This window comes from Pipra filicauda, unplaced genomic scaffold (genome assembly GCF_003945595.2).
Source record: "Pipra filicauda isolate LSUMZ 115617 unplaced genomic scaffold, ASM394559v2 scaffold87_size3191425_pilon, whole genome shotgun sequence".
In the NCBI taxonomy this organism is placed as follows: Eukaryota; Metazoa; Chordata; class Aves; order Passeriformes; family Pipridae; genus Pipra; species Pipra filicauda.
Genome location: NW_024105064.1, coordinates 612,469 through 630,530, shown reverse-complemented (window position 1 = coordinate 630,530; position 18,062 = coordinate 612,469). Strand labels below are relative to the sequence as shown.

Here is an 18,062-nt window from a genome sequence, read left to right as displayed (position 1 = left end):
CACTGGAATTCCGGGATGTGCAGCACTTTCTTCTTCCATATTCATGACACTTTTCATTTTAACATGCATGAATGAAGACTCCTAAATCAAGGAGAAGATAAAGAGGCATTTTAGCATCAACACCATGTATTCCAGTCCCTTGTGGTCGTTGGCATCAGCAGACTACTGTCACACACACACTTGTTTAAGAAGATTCATAATCCTTAAACACATATATTTAATAGCTTTGATATTTAGCACAGAGCTGCTGATCCCCTAACATCCTGTAATACATAGTTAATTACTAACTGAATTTGCCATTTTCTTCAAGCCAGGGAATAAACTGGTTGCCAAAATAGTGAGCTTTGACAGAAACCATCACAGTCTGGTTTAATTCTCTAGTCCACCACCCCAAAACACTCAAGTCTCGATCCTCCTGCTCCCATGTAATCATTGTAGGTCTAAAACATGGTGCAGTCTAACCAAATATATATTTATATATATGTATAGGTTATGTGTGTCCCAATGTACATCACCAACAATCCCCCCAGGTAGATTCCCCCATCCACTCCCCTACACACATTCCCACTACCATGATCCCATGTACAGAATTCCAACTGTAAGATCCAGAGTTTAACAACCAATACCTGCCTAAGAATCTAATATACAGCACTTGCAAGGTATCTGAGATCAAACAAGATCCATCGTGTTTTAGTCCCCTAAAATGAATCAGGCAAACTCTAGGTGAACATCCACTTGTGCATTTTTTTAGTCCCCTAAAATGATTTAGGCAAACTCTAGATAAAGATCCATTTGTGGGAGAATTGGTGTGAACACACACACACACAGATTCGTGTCAAACCAAACAAAAGCCTGTCTAAAAATGTTAAAGGTGATTTCTCGCCAAGGAGAAATTCTGCTCCTTAATGTTTTTATTTGTTTTCAGTATAATATGCAACAGGAATGTTTCCCCTTTATATATGCCTGCTCCCAGACCAGCTGACACTCACAATGCTCCAAAAAAAGGAAGGAATAACTGCAGGAAGATGGGCCAAGTGCCCAATAATTGCCTGTTCCACCCCAAACCCGCTGACCACATGAAAAGGACCAACACAAAGGAGACACTGCTCATCATCCACACAGAAATATTTATTAGCACTGGATGACACCACTTCCTTTCTCCTTCTTTCACCCAGTTTCTCAGAGAAAACAAACTTCCCTAATTCCCCCCTTTCCCCTCCTCCCCAATTCCCTTCTCCTCTCATTCCATGCCAGTAATGACTCTCCAACCAGCAACAACCAGCATTCCTGAAAGTTTTGTGCAAGCCAGCAGATGGATAGGAAAAAACTCCCTAATTAATTACATCCCCAGCAAGGCATGGCCAGACACAAACCAGCCTTTGGAGTTGTGCTTGGCAGCCACAGCCATGTTACTCGTCCCCTCCACTGTCAGGAAGAATAGGGGGGGGAAAAAAAGAGGATTTAACTGGCAACAGGGATGGAGGGGGCAAATTTCAGGACTTACAAGCTCCTGTTCCCTCAGCAGAAACACTAAAACAGAAATTTCATTATTCCTGCTGGTTATGAAAATAAATTTACACTACAGCCTTCACCAGAAAAGATCAGGCAACATCCATCACCATAAAACAGAAATCCTGTTCCATATTTGAAACAGGCCAATGCTGACTCTCAGTACCAGGGATTAATAATACCATGGTAAGGGATTTTTTATTACAGATTAAATATGTAGATCAACTAAGACCTCAAAATTAATGAGCACTCATTTTCTTCCACTTACCCTGAATCTTATAACAGTGAACTAACCTCTCATTTGTGTTCTGTAGGAAGAACAAAAAAGACAATCAACATGTTCAAAGAATTGCCCATTTTTCAATAACTCAATCCTCAAAATTTACTTTTTAATCTATCAAATCTAGGCAATACCTAAACTGATTGAATTTTCAGAGTTGCACCTCTGACAGAATTCAGATGCCAAAGACAAATAAATCCTTCATGTCTCGAACTCAGAGGAACACCATCAGCTTTGACAGCTGCATTCCGTGGACACATTTCTAAGAATTCCAAAGAAAAAGGTGATTATTATCCCCACTGGGCCTAGAGGGGAAAGTGATGTTTGCATCCAAGCCAGTCTCACTTTTCTCCAGGTCAGCCTACAATTCCAAACTAACAGACATTTGCATCAAAAAAGCCACAAAACCCAAAACAAACCCCACCGCCACAACACCTTTTGAAGCGGGAACAGCCAGCTAATATTTCCATCTGTGTGTGTTTTTCAGTCACTTCCAGCAATTCCTTGCCCCTGCAGCCCTGGAAAGCAGAGGGAGCCAGGGCAGCATTCAGATCTTGTTTGCTCCTTTGTTCCCCCCTCAGCCCCTCTGAAAGGAGCAGTTGGGCACAGCCACCAACACGAGCAGAGCTGGTGGAAAAGGCTGCTGGCAAAGCCACAATGCAGCCTTGGGGATCCTTGGGGATCCCCCTCCCAGCACCTCCCGGGGCTCCCAGCATTGCTTGGATTTTCCCCGCTGGAAAAGCCGTTTCCAAAGGGCAGCTGATGGCACTCACCCCCCCGTGCCAGCCGTGCCAGCCTCACCCCCCTCCCAGCTTCCCCCCCCTCCACATCAGTGCCCTGCAAAGCTTTTTAAAAAAGCACCTTAAATAAACAGGTCTCCGGTCAATAGGGGGTTTTGTTCTGTTATGGTTCAAAGATGGGTTTCTCTTGAAATACACAGTATTTTAAGCCTATTGATTGAACTTTAAGCCCTGAGCTAAAATCACAGAGTATGCATCCCTTTAAGTCAAACTGGATGATTTGTTCGGGCTTCATGCAACTGTAACAACTGCAATATATAGCAAAACCAGAGTGAAAAATAGCTGAACATTAAAAATAGTTAGTCCAGCCAGGACACCATCCTAAAAAAACACACCAACCTGCACATTAGAAACTTAAGAGTTGGTTGTTTCGAGCTTGTTTGGGTTTTTTTAATAGTTAAAAAGGGGTGGTTGGGGTTGGAGTTAATTTATGTAGTTCCTCCCTCATCTCATTTCAGGATCACATAATAACTAATTGTTTTCCAATTGTCTTTTTTTTTTTTTACAACTAGAAATTAATCACAATTCGAGCACTGTACTCATACACCATCCTAAAAAAACACACCAACCTCTACATTAGAAACTTAAGAGCTGGTTGTTTCAAGCTTGTTTGGTTTTTTTTTAATAGTTAACTCTGACCCCAACCACCCCTTTTTAATTTATGTAGTCACTCCCTCATCTCATTTCAGGATCACATAATAACTAATTGTTTTCCAGTTGTCATTATTTTTTTTTTAAACCAGAAATTAATCACAATTCGAGCACTGTACTCATACACCAACAACAGAGAGTGTGATGTTCCTGGAGCTTACAGTGTCCTTAAATATGGCTCATAATGAAATCAAAGCTCCCCTCAGGCCATCTCAGTGCATGAACAGCACTGCTGAGAGGACAACACACCTTCTGCTGTGCCATTACATGGCCACTAACACAGCCCTGCTGAATTCTGCATGCTCAGAGCACACTTGCTTCCCTCCCACTCCCAAAAGTGAAATAACTTCTTTATGGGCCAAACACGGCTAGGACAGAGAGATGCATTTTGCAGCTGTGATGGTAAATTTACAAACAGAGTGTTATTAAACCAGCCAGTTATTGAACTGCAATGTCAGAATGCCGGGGTTTTCTCACCTAAGCTGCAATCTGCATTAATAATTATGGAATCACAGATCTGGAAGGGGCACACAAGGATCATCCAGTCCAACCCCTGACCCTGCACAGACACCCCAACAATCCCACCCTGTCCCTCAGAGCGTTGTCCAAACCCTCCTGGAGCTCTGGCAGCCTCGGGGCTGTGACCAAACCCTGGGGAGCCTGAGCAGTGCCCAAAAACCCTCTGGGGGAAGAACCTTTTCCTGAGATCCAACCTGACCCTGCCCTGGCACAGCTTCATTAATTCACAGCTTCAAAAACTGTACCCACCATATCTCTTTATGCTCCTGAACACTGTTGGTTATTTGCCTTTTGCTGTGGCAGCACTGAATCCATACCCACAGCTCCCCAGGATGGACTCTGCATGCAAACAACTCCCACCCTAAGGTAAAACAAATCCCTGGATGCAAAGAAATCACTGTTTTTAAATCCAGCTACTTAATTACTGGTTAAGGCAGGTCTGTCTCTCCCAGTTCCACTCACCTCTTCTGCCCCAGGAATGCCTCCTATTTTGAAAAGCTTTGTCCAGATGGAGAGTTATCCCTCTCTCTGTCACTCCACAGCACAAATTCACAGGGCACAGGAATCTCTGAGCCACAGAGAGGCAGCACAAGTATTTCACTGCACCTCTCTGAACTCACAGCACAGCATTCCTGCAGACAATAGCCCACAGGGACATTACCACTGGCCACACCAAAGCCACGGGAGTGGGAGAAAAATACCCAAAAAAAGTGTCCTCAACCCAGAGGCAACCACCACGAGTTATTCAGGTAAGGAAAATGAAGTCATGTACCCCAATTGCACACTGAAGTCAGCTGAAGAGTCAAAAACAAAACCAGGAGGCCTCATGATTAAACCCTGACAGTCACTGTTTCCTATTTTCCACAGGATCCAGCACACTGGCAACTTTTCCTCAACACCCACATGTTATCTTTTCACCCACTCCTGCAGACCTCAGTATCACCAGCCAGCTGAAGTCACCAGTGAGCTGACTGAGATTTTACCATCCCCCCAACAAGCCAACAACCCAAAAATCTCAACCCCTTGTGCAGCAGTTGCTCTTTCACAGCCTCAACACCCCCCCACACACACACAGTCCCAGTCCTGCAAGGGCTCCATGGTCTTTATGGGGCCACTCCAACTCCACATATCCTACAACCCGTTTTGGCCTTTTCAAAGCTGCTGCTGTAAAAACAAAAGCCATCGACAGTCCCCAGGAAAGGAAACCATGGACACACCGAAGCCAACTCTGCACATTTCCTTTTGCCACCCCAGGCACTCATCTGACCTATCCCCCCCCTTGGCAGCAGTTTTCCCTGCACAAACACACACACACCTCCGGACCAAACAACCCAAAGCCAACACACAGACCTGAAGGGCAGCAATTTGGGGTTTTTTTTGGTTTTGTTTTGTTTTTTTTTTTTTTTTCATTTTGGGGGGGTGGAGAAGGTGGAACACGAAAGAAAGTTGCGAGGGGTTCAATGGAGTGCACTTCCGAGTCTCACCTCATGTGCTCCCTCTCCACATTCACTCCCAGACGCCGAGCAGAGGGAGGGGAGGAGGAGAGAACGTACACAATGTTTTGGCGCCCTTTAGCTTCTAATTTACTATTTTCTTTTTTTCCGAGGGGCCAAAAGGCCGCTCTGGGGAAGGAGGAAAAGGCAGACAGCGCTTCTCGGTCCCGATCTTTCACTCCTCCGAGGGGAAAAGAGGCCGTGTGTGAGCGAGAGAGCCCGGTCCCAAACACGGCGGAGCGTTCGGAGGAGAACAATGAGCTCCCAGCCTGGGCATTGTGCGCATCCACCTCCCGCTCGTCCCTCCACACCTCGGCAACCATCACGCAAATCCCCAAAAATCACTCGTCCCCCCACGCAGGCCACCGAAACCAACCCCACTCCGCGATTTATGGGACGAACCGGAGGAGTAAAAGCCGAGATGAGGCGTATTTACCAGAAGTGCTTTTATTATTAGAGAAACGCTTCCACGCCTCTAAACCACCACCATGGATTTCTCAGTTCTGAGGGAGCTAGGTACAAAAAAAAGAACCAAACCCACCAAAACCAAAAAAAAACCCACCAAAATGTTTGCCTGGCAATCCCAGAACAACAGGAAAAAGAAAAAACCCCGTTGTACGTTGCACATTATTCAAAAACGTGGCGTGTGCCTTTTACAACCCACGACTACTTCTTTTGACACAGTGTTCGTTTTTATCTGGTTAAACCCCACATTTAAGAACAGACACGCTGCCTGAATTGTATCACTCCGGGTTTGCTCCAAAAAAAAGCATTTTTATGACATTTGAGCAGTAAGAACCAGCGGCTGAGAGGCTCCTCAACTCAGCGACATCAGAGCACAAGCAAAATAAATATCTTTGATTTCCATAACCGGCCAAGGTAACCCAGGAGCAAACAGCCATCAAACAGCAGCACAAAAAACCTCCCGAGCTCCCAATCTTCCAAGAACGCCACTGCTTCGAGGAAAAACTCAGCATAAGAAGCCAGCAACCCAAAATAACTGCAAGCAGCCCGTAAAAATAAATCTAAGGGGCAAAGGCACCTCAACAATGAATCATATTGTTTTCTTCCCAGCAATTTCTCCAGCAGCCAACGAAGCCTCCAATGTTTTCTACCTCCTACTACTTTTTTCTGATTCTGGGCATCTTCTTTTCAAGCTTTAGGAAGGAGAAAATGGGAACCGAACAAAACAAACACACACACACATAAAAAAAAAAAAAAGGAAAGAAAGAAAAAAAAAAACCCCACCCCTTCCTATGCTACTGAAAATGTTGTGATTAAATCCATTTGCATAAAATCTTCATTTCACAATTCCGTACCCGCACACACACACGAAAACAAGTGTGTGTCTTTTGAACAGCTCACTCGATTTTTCCCTAAATCATATATATTTTAAGTCATATATCCCGTTCATTTAGAAGGTTCACAAGTTAAAAACCTTTCTCCGAGAGCATTATCTCTCTATTGAGCATCAGGGCAGGCACGACACGGCAGCAGTAAAGAAATAAACAAACAAACAAACAAAACCTCCGAAATAAAATAAATGAAATAAATGCATAACATAAAGAAATAAAGAAATCAAATACAGAAATAAAGAGAGAAAGCGAAGAAAAAATAAAGAAATAAAATAAAGAAATAAAGTAAAATGAAGAAAAATAAAGAAATAAAATAAGGAAAAAATAATTGAAAGAGATAAAATAAAGAAACGAAGAAACAAATGAAGGAATAAAGAATTACAAGAAATAAAGAGGTAAAATAAACAAATAAAGAAATAAATTCACAGATAAAGAAATAAATTCATAATTAAATAAATAAAAAGCCAAACACACACACAGACCAAACACAGCCAGACCCAGCACCCAGAACTCCGACGAGGGACTTTCTCACCCCCCCCAAATCCCCCAAAACACACACACACACACAAATCCCCCCGAATTCCCGGCGGAGTTCCCTCTCCCAGCGCTCCCTCCCCTCGCCTCCCGCACTCCCCACGGCTCCAAGCCCTGGATTCCCTGGATAACAGGGAAGGGCCTCAAACCCCGGCACAACAAAACCCCTCCGAGCCCCCCTCCCACCACCCACCTCTGCGGGCTCTACACCATCCGCGGCGGCTCCGGGGCGCTGCCGGGACAAAGCGGCGGCGGAGAACAAGGGGGGGACGGCGAGCGAGCGGCGCTCAGCAGCGGCAGCCCAGGGGCATCTTCCCGGGGAACAAGGAGGGGATGGAGGAGGAGGAGGAGGAGGAGGAGGAGCGGCCGGTGCGGGCCCCCCGCGCTGCCCCCGCCCGGCCCTGCCCTCACGCACGGCACGCACGGGCCGGGCACGGCCAGCGCCGCCGGCGGCACGCGCCGGCCCCGCAGTAACGCCGCGCGCCATTGGAGGAGGCGCCGCGCCGCGCGCCGCGGAGGGCGGGGCGGGCCAATGGCGGCGGCCGATGGAAGGGGGTCGGACGAGCGGGGCGAAGGCGGAGCGGGGCGCGGGCACAAAGGCGGCGGCGCCCGGACACGGGGGGTGTCCCCCCTGCCCTCCCCGCGGCCCCCTCTGCCCCACAGCCCCTTCTCCCTTCCCCTTCCGCCTCTTCCAACCCCCTTCCTCACCCTCGTTCCTATCCCCTTCTCTTCCCCCTTCTTTCCCCCCATCTCTTTCCCCTTCCTCAACTCCTTTCCCTTCCCTATGGCCCTTTTCTCCACCTCTTCTTCACCTTCTTTCCCGTCTTCCCCATCCCCCTTTCCCCCATCCCTCCTTCCCCAATTTTCTTCTTCCCCCTCTCTTCCCCCATTCCCTTCCTCTTCCCCATCCCCCTTTCCCCCATCCTACCTTCCCGCATTCCCTTCCTCCCCATCCCTTCTTCCCCCATTCCCTTCCTCCCCTTTCTCTCCCCCCATCCCCTTCTTCCTCTTTGCCATCCCCCTTTTCCCCACCCCTTCTCCCCCTTCCCCTTCTTCTCCATCTTCCACTTCCCCACTCCCTTCACCCCCCTTTCCATCCTTCTCCATCCCCTTCTTCTCCTCTCCTTTTCCCCCTCCCTTCTCTTCCTCCTCCCCATCCCCTTCTTCCTCTTCCCCATCCCCCTCTTCCTCACCCCTTTCCCCTCTTCCCCCCGCAGTGGTTCAGGGGGTGGGTTTGATGTCTCAAATGTCTCAGCCATCACAGGGGTTGTTTTTGGGGTGTCTCCATCCCCTGCTGCCATGACATGGGAGTGTGAGCCCCCCCAGTCCCCCCTGCTCCCAGCACAGCCTGCCCCTGCCCTGGCACCGTGGATTTTGGGCACAGAATCACAAAATCCCAGAATCACTGAGGTTGGAAAAGACCTCCAGGATGATTTGAGTCCACCCTGTGCCCCGACCCCCACCTTGTCCCCCAGCCCAGAGCACTGAGTGCCACAACCAGCCCTTTCTTGGACACCTCCAGGGGTGGGGACTCCAAACCTCCCTGGGCAGCCCCTTCCAGCACCTGACCACCCTTTCCATCAGGAAATTCCCCCTGATGTCTAACCTGACCCTCCCCTGGTGCAGCTTGAGACCAAAAATCAGAGTCACTGAATGGTTTGGGTTGAAGGGACCTTAAAGCTCCTCTGATCTTCCACAGGCAGGGACACCTCCCGCTATCCCAGGTTGCTCCAAGCCCTGTCCAACCTCACCTTGGACACTTCCAGGGGTGGGGCAGCCACAAGGTGGGTTATCCAGCATCCCATGGCAGTGCCCAGAGCATCCCTGGCGTTGTGCTGCTTCCTTTGGGAATCCCATCTCTCCCACCCTCCGGCCGTGTCCGACGTGCCTCGCGCGCGTCCCCTCCGAGTCCCCTCGTTCTCGTGAATAACTAAACAGTTTATCAGCATTACGAGTAAATGTGTTTGAAGTGTCTTTGGTGGGAGGCAAGGTACAAAATTTTATGGCTCTGGCAGAAGCTTTTGGCTGCGCTGTGGCTCCAGCCCATCAGACCTTTTAGGCTCACGCTCCGTCTTAGTCACATTAAGCTGCTGTTACTGGCCCTGCACTGAATGTTAAGATTATGCACAAGTGCTTTGTTGGATAAACAGCTGATGCTGCTTCTTGCTGCTCTGTGCAGCGAGGAAGTTGACACAGCAGCAGAATTCCAAATTACCAAGGGGCAATTAATAAAATACTTGGTCGCTTAGGACATTTATTTTATTTTTTTTTAAGCTCCTCCATCTCTGAGCTGTCGGGTACTTAGCAAAGATAATGTGAAGGTACCGGCGCTGCAAATAGAGCAGAGTTGTTATTTAACATTAACCTCACCTCTCATGCAGGGGCCAGCAAAATAAATCACATGGCCGTGAAGGAAGTCACATGCTCTTCCCAGGGATCTGAGAATTTTCATGTGGAATTATATCTCCTTTCTGGAAAGGCACTCGGAGATGTCAGGACAGATTTTGCCCTCAATTACACCCGTGTAACCCCAACTGTTTGCTGCCTCTGTAAACTGCCTTCAGTGCTGGTTCTGGTCGTGTCACAGAGATAAGTTGGAGGCTGGAAATGTTATTGCCTTTAGCAGGGGGAAGTGGGAGCTGCTCTCGCTGCAGAGAAAGGCACACACGAGGAGATCTGAGCTCTGCACATCAGAGGAATTTGGTTCTTTGCCCTGAACACACAGGACAAATTTATCCCCAGCATAACTTCGGGGCCATCACCACCAGAGGTTGAGACACGGAGCTGATTGTGTTCTAATAACTAATTTAGATAAGCGTCTAAAAACGCACATCAGTTCAGTGTCTGACACAGCCATTTCAGAGGCTACACTTAAGCTGTCCTTGATAGAGTGTGATTCCATCTCTCCTATTTTCTCTGCTAATTACAATTTCATGTTCCTTGGCCTCTGGATGCAAGTGTTAAAAACTGCAGGAACTGCCACAACGGAGGGTTTGCCTTCAGCTTCCTCCGGTTGTCTCTTCTCTGTGAGGGGAAAATCCTCCACAGCAGCCTCTCTTTCTCCTACAAACCTGGGGATCACGTCACCACACAAGGATTACAAGTGTGTGCTCAAGGCATTCTGATGTCATATTTTGTTGTTAAACAGAAACTAGCATGGTTGAGGTGAATATTCTCAGATATACACATCTATCTATCAATCTATCTATCAATCAATCTATCTATCTATCTATCAGTCTATCTATCTATCCATCTATCTATCCAATCCATCTATCTATCCATCTATCCATCCATCCATCCATCTCTCTCTCCTAGTCCAGAGGAGGCCACCACACTGACCAGAGGGATGGAGCACCACTCCCATGAGGGAAGGCTGAGAGAACTGGGATTGTTCAGCCCAGAAAAGAGAAGGCTTTGGGGTGACTGTGGCCTTCCAGGACCCGAAGGAGCTACAAGAAAGATGGGGAGAGACTGTTTGCAAAGGCCTGGAGGGACAGGACAAGGGGGAAAGGCTTCAAATTGCCAGAGGGGAGGGTTAGATGGAATACTGGGGAGAAATTCTTCCCGGTGAGGGTGGGGAGGCCCTGGCACAGGTTGCCCAGAGAAGCTGTGGCTGCCCCTGCATCCCTGGAAGTGCCCAAGGCCAGACTGGATGGGGCTTGGAGCAACCTGGGACAGTAGAAGGTGTCCCTGCCCGTGGCAGGGAGTAGAACTGGATGAGCTTTAAGATCCCTTCCAACCCAAACCATTCAGTGATTCTATGATTCAGCTGTATAACAAACATTTGTTTAGCCCCTAAAATTATTCCCAGCCAGTTCTAGCAGGCAAACCCACATCCTCATACCACAAACAAGTGATCCAATTATAAGTTTGCCTCTCAGCCAGAGAATTGCTGCAGGAGTTGCACTTGAAGCTCCTTCTTTGTTTGGGTTGTCTTTTTTTTTTTTTTGGCAAAGACCCAGCTCTCCCTTTGGCCAGTGACAAATAAATAATAATAAAATCCACAGAGCTCCTCCCACCATCTCCCACCAGCTAAAGCCACAGGGTTTAGTCAACACAAGACCAAGGAACACCCAAATGCTGCTGAGAGAGATCTTTGTCCTCCTGGCTGGTCACTGCAGGTTTTCGTGGTTCACATCCAAGTGGAGGGAGATAGATGGTGGAATGACTGGGCATATTCCACATGTGAAATATTTTATGTACATACAGATTGGCTCTAGGGGATGCTGGCAGGTCTCTGCCCAGGCAGGGGCTGACATCTCTGCAATGTTTCCTGTGTCTCTCCCCCAGTGCTCCCAGGAGGTGTAAAACTGCTGAGGCAGGGAAAGGCTAATTGGCCAAATCCACACAGACACTTAAATTCCAACGTGCCACATAAGGTGTCCACACACAAAATGTTAATTCTCAAATTCCCCTCCCTTCATCCCTGGATATTTCCAACGTGTGCTGAGAATTCCAGCTCTGAGACCCTGCTGCTCTCAGCTGGGAATGCTCCTGCCTTCCCATCACTGCTCCTGCCTTCCCATCACTGCTCCTGCCTTCCCTGCCACTTCCCCACCTCCCAGACCTCCTGCCCCGGGCTGTTCTGCCCTGCTCTGTCCCTTTTGGGCCCCTCACTTCCACAATCCTGTTCTGCTGGTCACCCCCCCCCGACCCACCGAGGGCAAAAGATGCAGCAGGAACTTCCAGTGTTCCCTGTGATTATCATCGTGTCATGGAAAAATCACACCCTCCTTCATTACAGGGGTGGGAAAACCCCAACAGTGGCAGAGCAGCACTCAGGGAATGGGCACCGAGGGGAGAAGGAAAACCACTGTCTGACAAAACGGGTCATCGGTGAGCAGAGGCAAAACATTTCCTGACAACTCTGCTGCCAAATCCAGACAAGCCTCAGGTGGGCAGGGAAGAGTCTGTGGGGCTTCCAGCAAACCTCGGGAACGCTCTGGGAGGGAAGAAAAGCATTTACATGACAATGGCACGAAGCGGTTCTGGGTTTGTTGGGGTGGTGCAAGACTTCTCCCCCCGGGGGAGGGAGGGTTCGCACGTGGCTCTGTGCCCTCCTTCAGCTGCTGATGTGATTCCTGCCCAAAAACCTTCCTGACGCTTCCCTCGGGCTGCAGAGTTTGCTGTCAGCAGCTCAGAGAGACCACGAACTGCTCTGTTCCCTGGGCAGCCAGGGAGGTTCAGTCCGTCAATGATTGACTCAGGTCTGGCCTAAACTGTTTTTCCTTCCTAGCCTTAGATAACATTTCTTTCTTTCTTTCTCCCTCCCTTTGTTAACCCCTGCCTCTATTTTGCCTGACATCTATGTTATGTCAGTGCAGGTGGTGCATTTAACTTCTGAAAATCATCTCTTTACAAATGTGTTTTCACAGGGCTCTTTTTTTTTTCTCTCAGCATCTGTCCATTTGCCAACAGAGTGACACAAAAATCTATGAGGGGGAAAAAAAAATATCTAAGGAGGAACTACGAAAAAATCCCCCCCACCAACACAGAGAATTCTGTGAACACCATTTCAACCCAACCTGTTAAAAGAAGGGAGAGTTTTTTATTTATTTTTTTTTTAAAATTTCATTCTACGGTCGTGAAATTACAACCCAGCCCTTGCCCATGATGGATGAGTCAGGTTGTAACCTCAGCAATGCAGTAAAAACTGAGCTCTAATGAAACAGGCAAATGTCAATACAGCGATTAGCCGGGGAGATAATATTCTGAGAGGCTTTTACAGATGACCTAACTCCACTCACCAAAAAGGATTATATTCTTTCCTTCTCTTTGTCATATCTGAATACCAGCCCTTTTAGCTGAAAACTGTTTGCTTTGGGGAGTTTTCTGCTTTGGGTTTTTTTTGTTTGTTTGTTTGTTTTGTTGGGGTTTTTTTTGCCATAGAAATTTCAGGAATTTTTAAAATCTCGTTTTCACGGATATTACCAGAGAATTTTATTTATTTTTTTTTTTTTGGAAGCCTCATACCACTTGGAGGACAATGCTCTGCTGGATGTTTGTGAACTCCTCCTGGACACAGATGCCTCTGTTTAAAACTGGCAGCTGTGTGGGTTGCAATGAAGGCAAAAGCGATTTAAACAAGATTTAAATCGATTTGGGGATAATCACACCCATTCCAGGGCAGAGCAAATTCCAGGGGCTCAGCAGGAGCTGTTAAAACACAGCACGTTATTCCCTAACCTGATGCAACTTCCCAGAGGCCGGAGAAACAAGCTCCCAGCAGGACAGGCTGAGCTGACAAGTCAGGGGGTGACTGTGGAACAGACTCTCCACTGGGAGAGGAAGATGCTCCTGGTTATTTTTGGGGGGATGGAAACACTGCCCTATGGAGCCCAGGGCACTCGTGTGCCCAGCCAGCCTCCACCTGGGTGGCTTCTTTCAGATCCTTAAAAATCAGGCTCCCAGGTCACCGTTGGATGCATTTCCTGTGACCCAAAAAGGGCCTTGTCCCTGTCGTGGCTCAGTCGTTACATTTTGCTGTGACTTTTTGTACACACGGATCGTGGAATCAATAATTTGGAAAAGCCCTCCAAGATCATCAAGTCCACCACTAAACCATGTCCCTACACATCTCCCAAATACCCAGGGGGTTTGGGGGGAGAAGCCCTAATTTCCTACGGGACCATCCTCGGGCACTCCCGTGGTTTCTAACACACGGCACACGCAGCCCTGACATTTCTGGGCTTTAATATTTTTAATATCCTAAAACATCCCAGCAGCGCCAAACGTTATGAATTAGTTTCCTCATTATCTCTCTTTAAAAAAAAAAAAAAAAAAAAAAAAGAATTTAAAACCTTTTTATCTTTTAAAGGTTTTCCATTTCCCTGACTCAGACCGTTTCCTAGTGGGTTCTGCATAATGAATATTAGCAGAGGTTGGCTTACCACAGTGTCTAGAGAGACTCATTTATCAAAGCCCAGGATGTGAGCCATGCAAAGGGGGGGGGAGAAAAAAAACCAAACCATTGAAAGGGAACAAAAAAACGTCAGCCCTAACAATCGTCCCTCTCATTTTTGTGTACTTGGGCATGTTCCAGTGCGTGCAGGGAGAGGACAAAGTGACCATCTGCAGAACATGAGACGTGTCTAACGAGAGCTCTGGGCACCTTGAAAGCCACCAGTGCTGAAGCTGCAAATGGCTAATGAGTCTTTCCTCATGAGTGGGATTAATTGCATCACCCCTGGATGCTCAGCTCTGTGTCCTGCCCCCACCCAGGGATGGCTACACGGGAATTCTGTCTGGGATTCACACACCGGGGAAGGAAACACAACAAAGTTGCTTTCAACCCCAAAACGGCTTTTGGATTGTAACATCACAAAGGGACAGCAGTCCTTGGAGGTGGGATCCTGGCAAAGGGATCCAAGCACCAGAGGATTTAGGGTGTGGTTTTGTTGTGTATTTTGGTACCTTTTCAGTGAGAAGCCTCACAGCCTCCTGTCTGAGTAACCACTGGGCATGGAGTGGGAACTGTGCAGGTTCACACACAGAACCACCCAGGCACCTTTGGATCCCATTCCACAGCCACACACTCGAAATCTGGAGCTGCATCGACCTTCTTCCCAACAGGAAATCAGTTTTCCTGCATCCCCTGCAGGTGCTCCTGGACAAGGCACAGCAGGGGTCTAACACAGCTCCAAGTGGGGGTGTTTCCCATTTAATCTAAACCCTTGGAATTCTGTCCAGGGAACTGCCAGCCAAAGGCTTGGCACGTGCACGGAGCTGGCTCTTCCCTACGTTTCTTATGGTTCATACCAATAAATTGTTCATAACCCACTGATTGTCAATTGACTGCTGGGAATAGAAGCGGATGTAAAATCCAGCTGAATGTGACAACCCGGGCTAAGAGCTGGGCTGCCTCCAGCCCTCCAAAATGGGATGGTTCTGGTACAGGCTCAGGAAGAGCCCTGGAATCACAGGGTGGGTTCCTGCTAAACCAGAAAGGGGTGAGGGGATTCAGCCCCCCTTGCTGTGAGCAGAGTCACCTGCTGCCTGGGGAGGCTGAATCCCAACGCCCTGGGAAGTGCCCTCATTTTTTGGCACAGTTGTCCATCCCCACGAGGGCAGGGAAGGTTTCAGGGGGAACAACAACAACACAGCTTGTGCTGCCACCACAATGAGACCACAACCACATGGGATCAAAGGCACAGACACCTCTGAGCCTCTGATGGAAACCCAGGGGCAGGGCAGGGCAGGGGAGATCAGCCCAAAAAGCTGTTTGACAGCTCTGGGTCCCAAGGCCTCGTGCTTTCTGCTTGTTCAAAGGTCTGCTCTGATATTTTTGAGCTGTCCTCTCTTGCTAACCTGGAACACCTCACCTGTGCACTTACAGCACTCCCACTATAAATCCACCTCTTCTCCTCCAGTGCAGAAAGCAGTAAATGGATTTACAAGCCTCTCCTCTTGGCCTAAGTGACTGACTTCACTCGAGGCTGTTACAAATGGCCAAAGCGTTCAAGGCGGGGAGAGAGAGAAGGATCGATGCCAGATTTGCATTTTTGCCCTTCCCACCACGAACCTGCTCCTCCAGGAGGAGGTGTCTGGCTCCCACCTCCCCCTCGTAGCTGCTCTTCCCCTGCTGTTGCAACACTGCAACCTTTGATGGCACATCTGAATGAGCTTTGCTGAAGGGAGAGAAAAGAGAGTGACAGAAACGGGAACATTTCCATTGCAAGCACCGTCTCCTGTCTCCTTTTTTCCCCCTCTCAGCACTTTGTTATCTTCAAAGCACTGGACAAAATCGAGGGATGGATCCCCCCCCACACCTGACTGGGAAGTGTCAGCCACCCCATGGGACAGGGGAGACAAGGGAGCAATAGAGGAATGAAACACAGACAAGGTCTGGGAGTGTGTCCGGGGCTGGGGAGGGCTCCCAAACCCCCAGCACCTCCCTGGGGACTCTCCCCTCTGGACAGGCTTGTTCTGAACACGAGCAGCTGGGCAAGAGGATTTCGGGGTTTGTTAAATAATAGGGAAACCTGCCTGCCTTCCTAAAGCCACACACCTCTCCTCTTTAAGGCAGGTTCAGACCTAGAAACATCCTCTCTTAGCATTTTGCTGGGCCAGGAGACTTCTGGGCTCTGAATTCAGCTGTTCCAGGGACTTTACAGGCAGCATAAAAGCCGCGATAGGCATCTTTCAATCACTGTTTATTGCAAGAGATTAGAGAGGAACCTGGGTGCTCCCGAGAATAAAGACCACAGGTTAGGGCTTATTTAAAGTGGGGCAGTAAAAGGGATCAGTCAGCGGAAGGGAAGAGCAGCAGCTTTTGTGCCCAGCTTTTGTTCGCAGCCCTGCCTCGACCGAGGAGAAAAACCAGAAAACAACCCAGGGTGGGGGTGGCAGCACAGCCTGGAACCTGCCCTCACCAACCACTCCGATCAGCAGGCAGGTCTTTGTCAGGGGTTTGTCACCTCCCCTCCGAAGTCCTGGCTGGGGAGCTTTACCCTACACTGCTTTTTGCAGCATTTCTCTGAGTTTGCACGTACCCACCGCGGGACAAACGAGGCACGGGTGGCCTCGGGCTTCTGGTGCAAAAACCCCCGAGCCCACCTAGAGCGATATTCCCCCAGCAGCTGGTCCCTCTGGAGCCCCTCAGCAGGGCCTGTTCTAGGCAGGGCTGTGTTCTCACAGCCACTCAGCCACACTCCTGATGCCTGTTCCCACCCAAATTGTGTCGGGTCACCCCAAAACCGAGGCCAACTCAGCAAAGAAGTGCTTTGTCTGGCAGGAGGTGTTTGTTTTCCTTGTTGAGTTTGTTTTCAAAGCTTTCTTAAGGGCTTTTCAAAGGAAACATCCCTTCAAAACGAACATCAGTGAAAGTGTTTTCCTCTCAGAACGCTAAAACACGCAGGGTCTTGAAAATCGTATTTTGAGCTGAAAATTAATGTGCCAAATTTGTGAACAGTTCTGGGGGATGGGAGGGGGGGGGGGGGGCAGAAGTGATGCCCAGCCCTCCCTGCCAGCAGGGGTTTGGTCTGGAACCAAACCCAGACTTCTGGTCTGAAGTGAGGAACCTGCAGTGCTCTGAAGGGAAGCATCTGGCAGAGAAGGAGCCACTGCTCCAGAGAAACCCTCCCTGCACAGCAGAGGTTGGTGCTGCCTTGGGACTGTCCTGCTCCCTGCAAGGAGCCCACACATCCCGCTGTGGGATTGCACCAGCCCAGGTGCTTTCCCAGCTCGTTTTCCGAGGGAACTCTACACTCCCTGCCCGGCACAGAACTCCCTGGCTCTCGGGTTACTGGAGAAGCTCCCCCACCCTGTTCCACCAGTCAGATCGGTGGCTGCTGACAGGCACCGGCAGCAAGGGGAGATGCTGAACCCCAGCTGAACCTGGATGGGCTGAACAGCCCCGGGGGGAGCAGGAGGAGACAGCCCCGGGATGCTCCCAGAGGTGCCTCCTGTGCAGACACTGCTGTCAGCAGGGTGTCGTTTTTTCCCTTTGTCCGAGGTTTTTTTATTTTGCAGGACTAAGTCTGTGTTTCTTCTCCCTGCTGTAACTTAAGCCTGTAACTGGCACCAGGGATGATTAAAGGTGTGTGTCTCCAGACAGAGCTGGGCCTGTGCACTGTGCTTTGGGCAGGAGATTTCGCCACACACACACTTCAAGTGCGGCACGAGGAAGTGAGCTGGGCCTTGTGGTTATTTTCTTCCTTATAATTTATTTTGTATCTCTCATTTTTATCATCCGAGTTCTCCGCCCAACCCTTTTTCTTCCCCCATTGCCTCAGTTCTCTTCCTTGGTTTCTGGTGGGGTTTTGGGGTTTTTTTCCCTTCTTTTTTCCCCTTCAGCTTTTCCCTCGCAGAACTGAGGGCTGCAGCTGGTTTGGCTTTTATTTCCTCTCCTTCTTACCCTTCTCTACACCCTGAACTTTCAGTGTCTGTGGCTGGATCTACCCACGGAGCACAGAATGTGTCA

General features: G+C 48.9%; 1 protein-coding gene across 3 annotated transcripts in view; it reads right to left on the bottom strand.

Moving 5' to 3' along the window:
* RERE (arginine-glutamic acid dipeptide repeats) overlaps positions 1-7,498 on the bottom strand; it is a 204,028-nt gene extending 196,530 nt beyond the window's left edge. For all 3 annotated transcript variants that reach the window (XM_027728783.2, XM_039390836.1, XM_039390837.1), the window contains exon 1: positions 7,335-7,498. The gene's annotated coding sequence lies outside the window, so the exon portion shown is untranslated. The remainder of the gene's footprint in view (positions 1-7,334) is intronic.
* Positions 7,499-18,062: the final 10,564 nt, after the last annotated feature.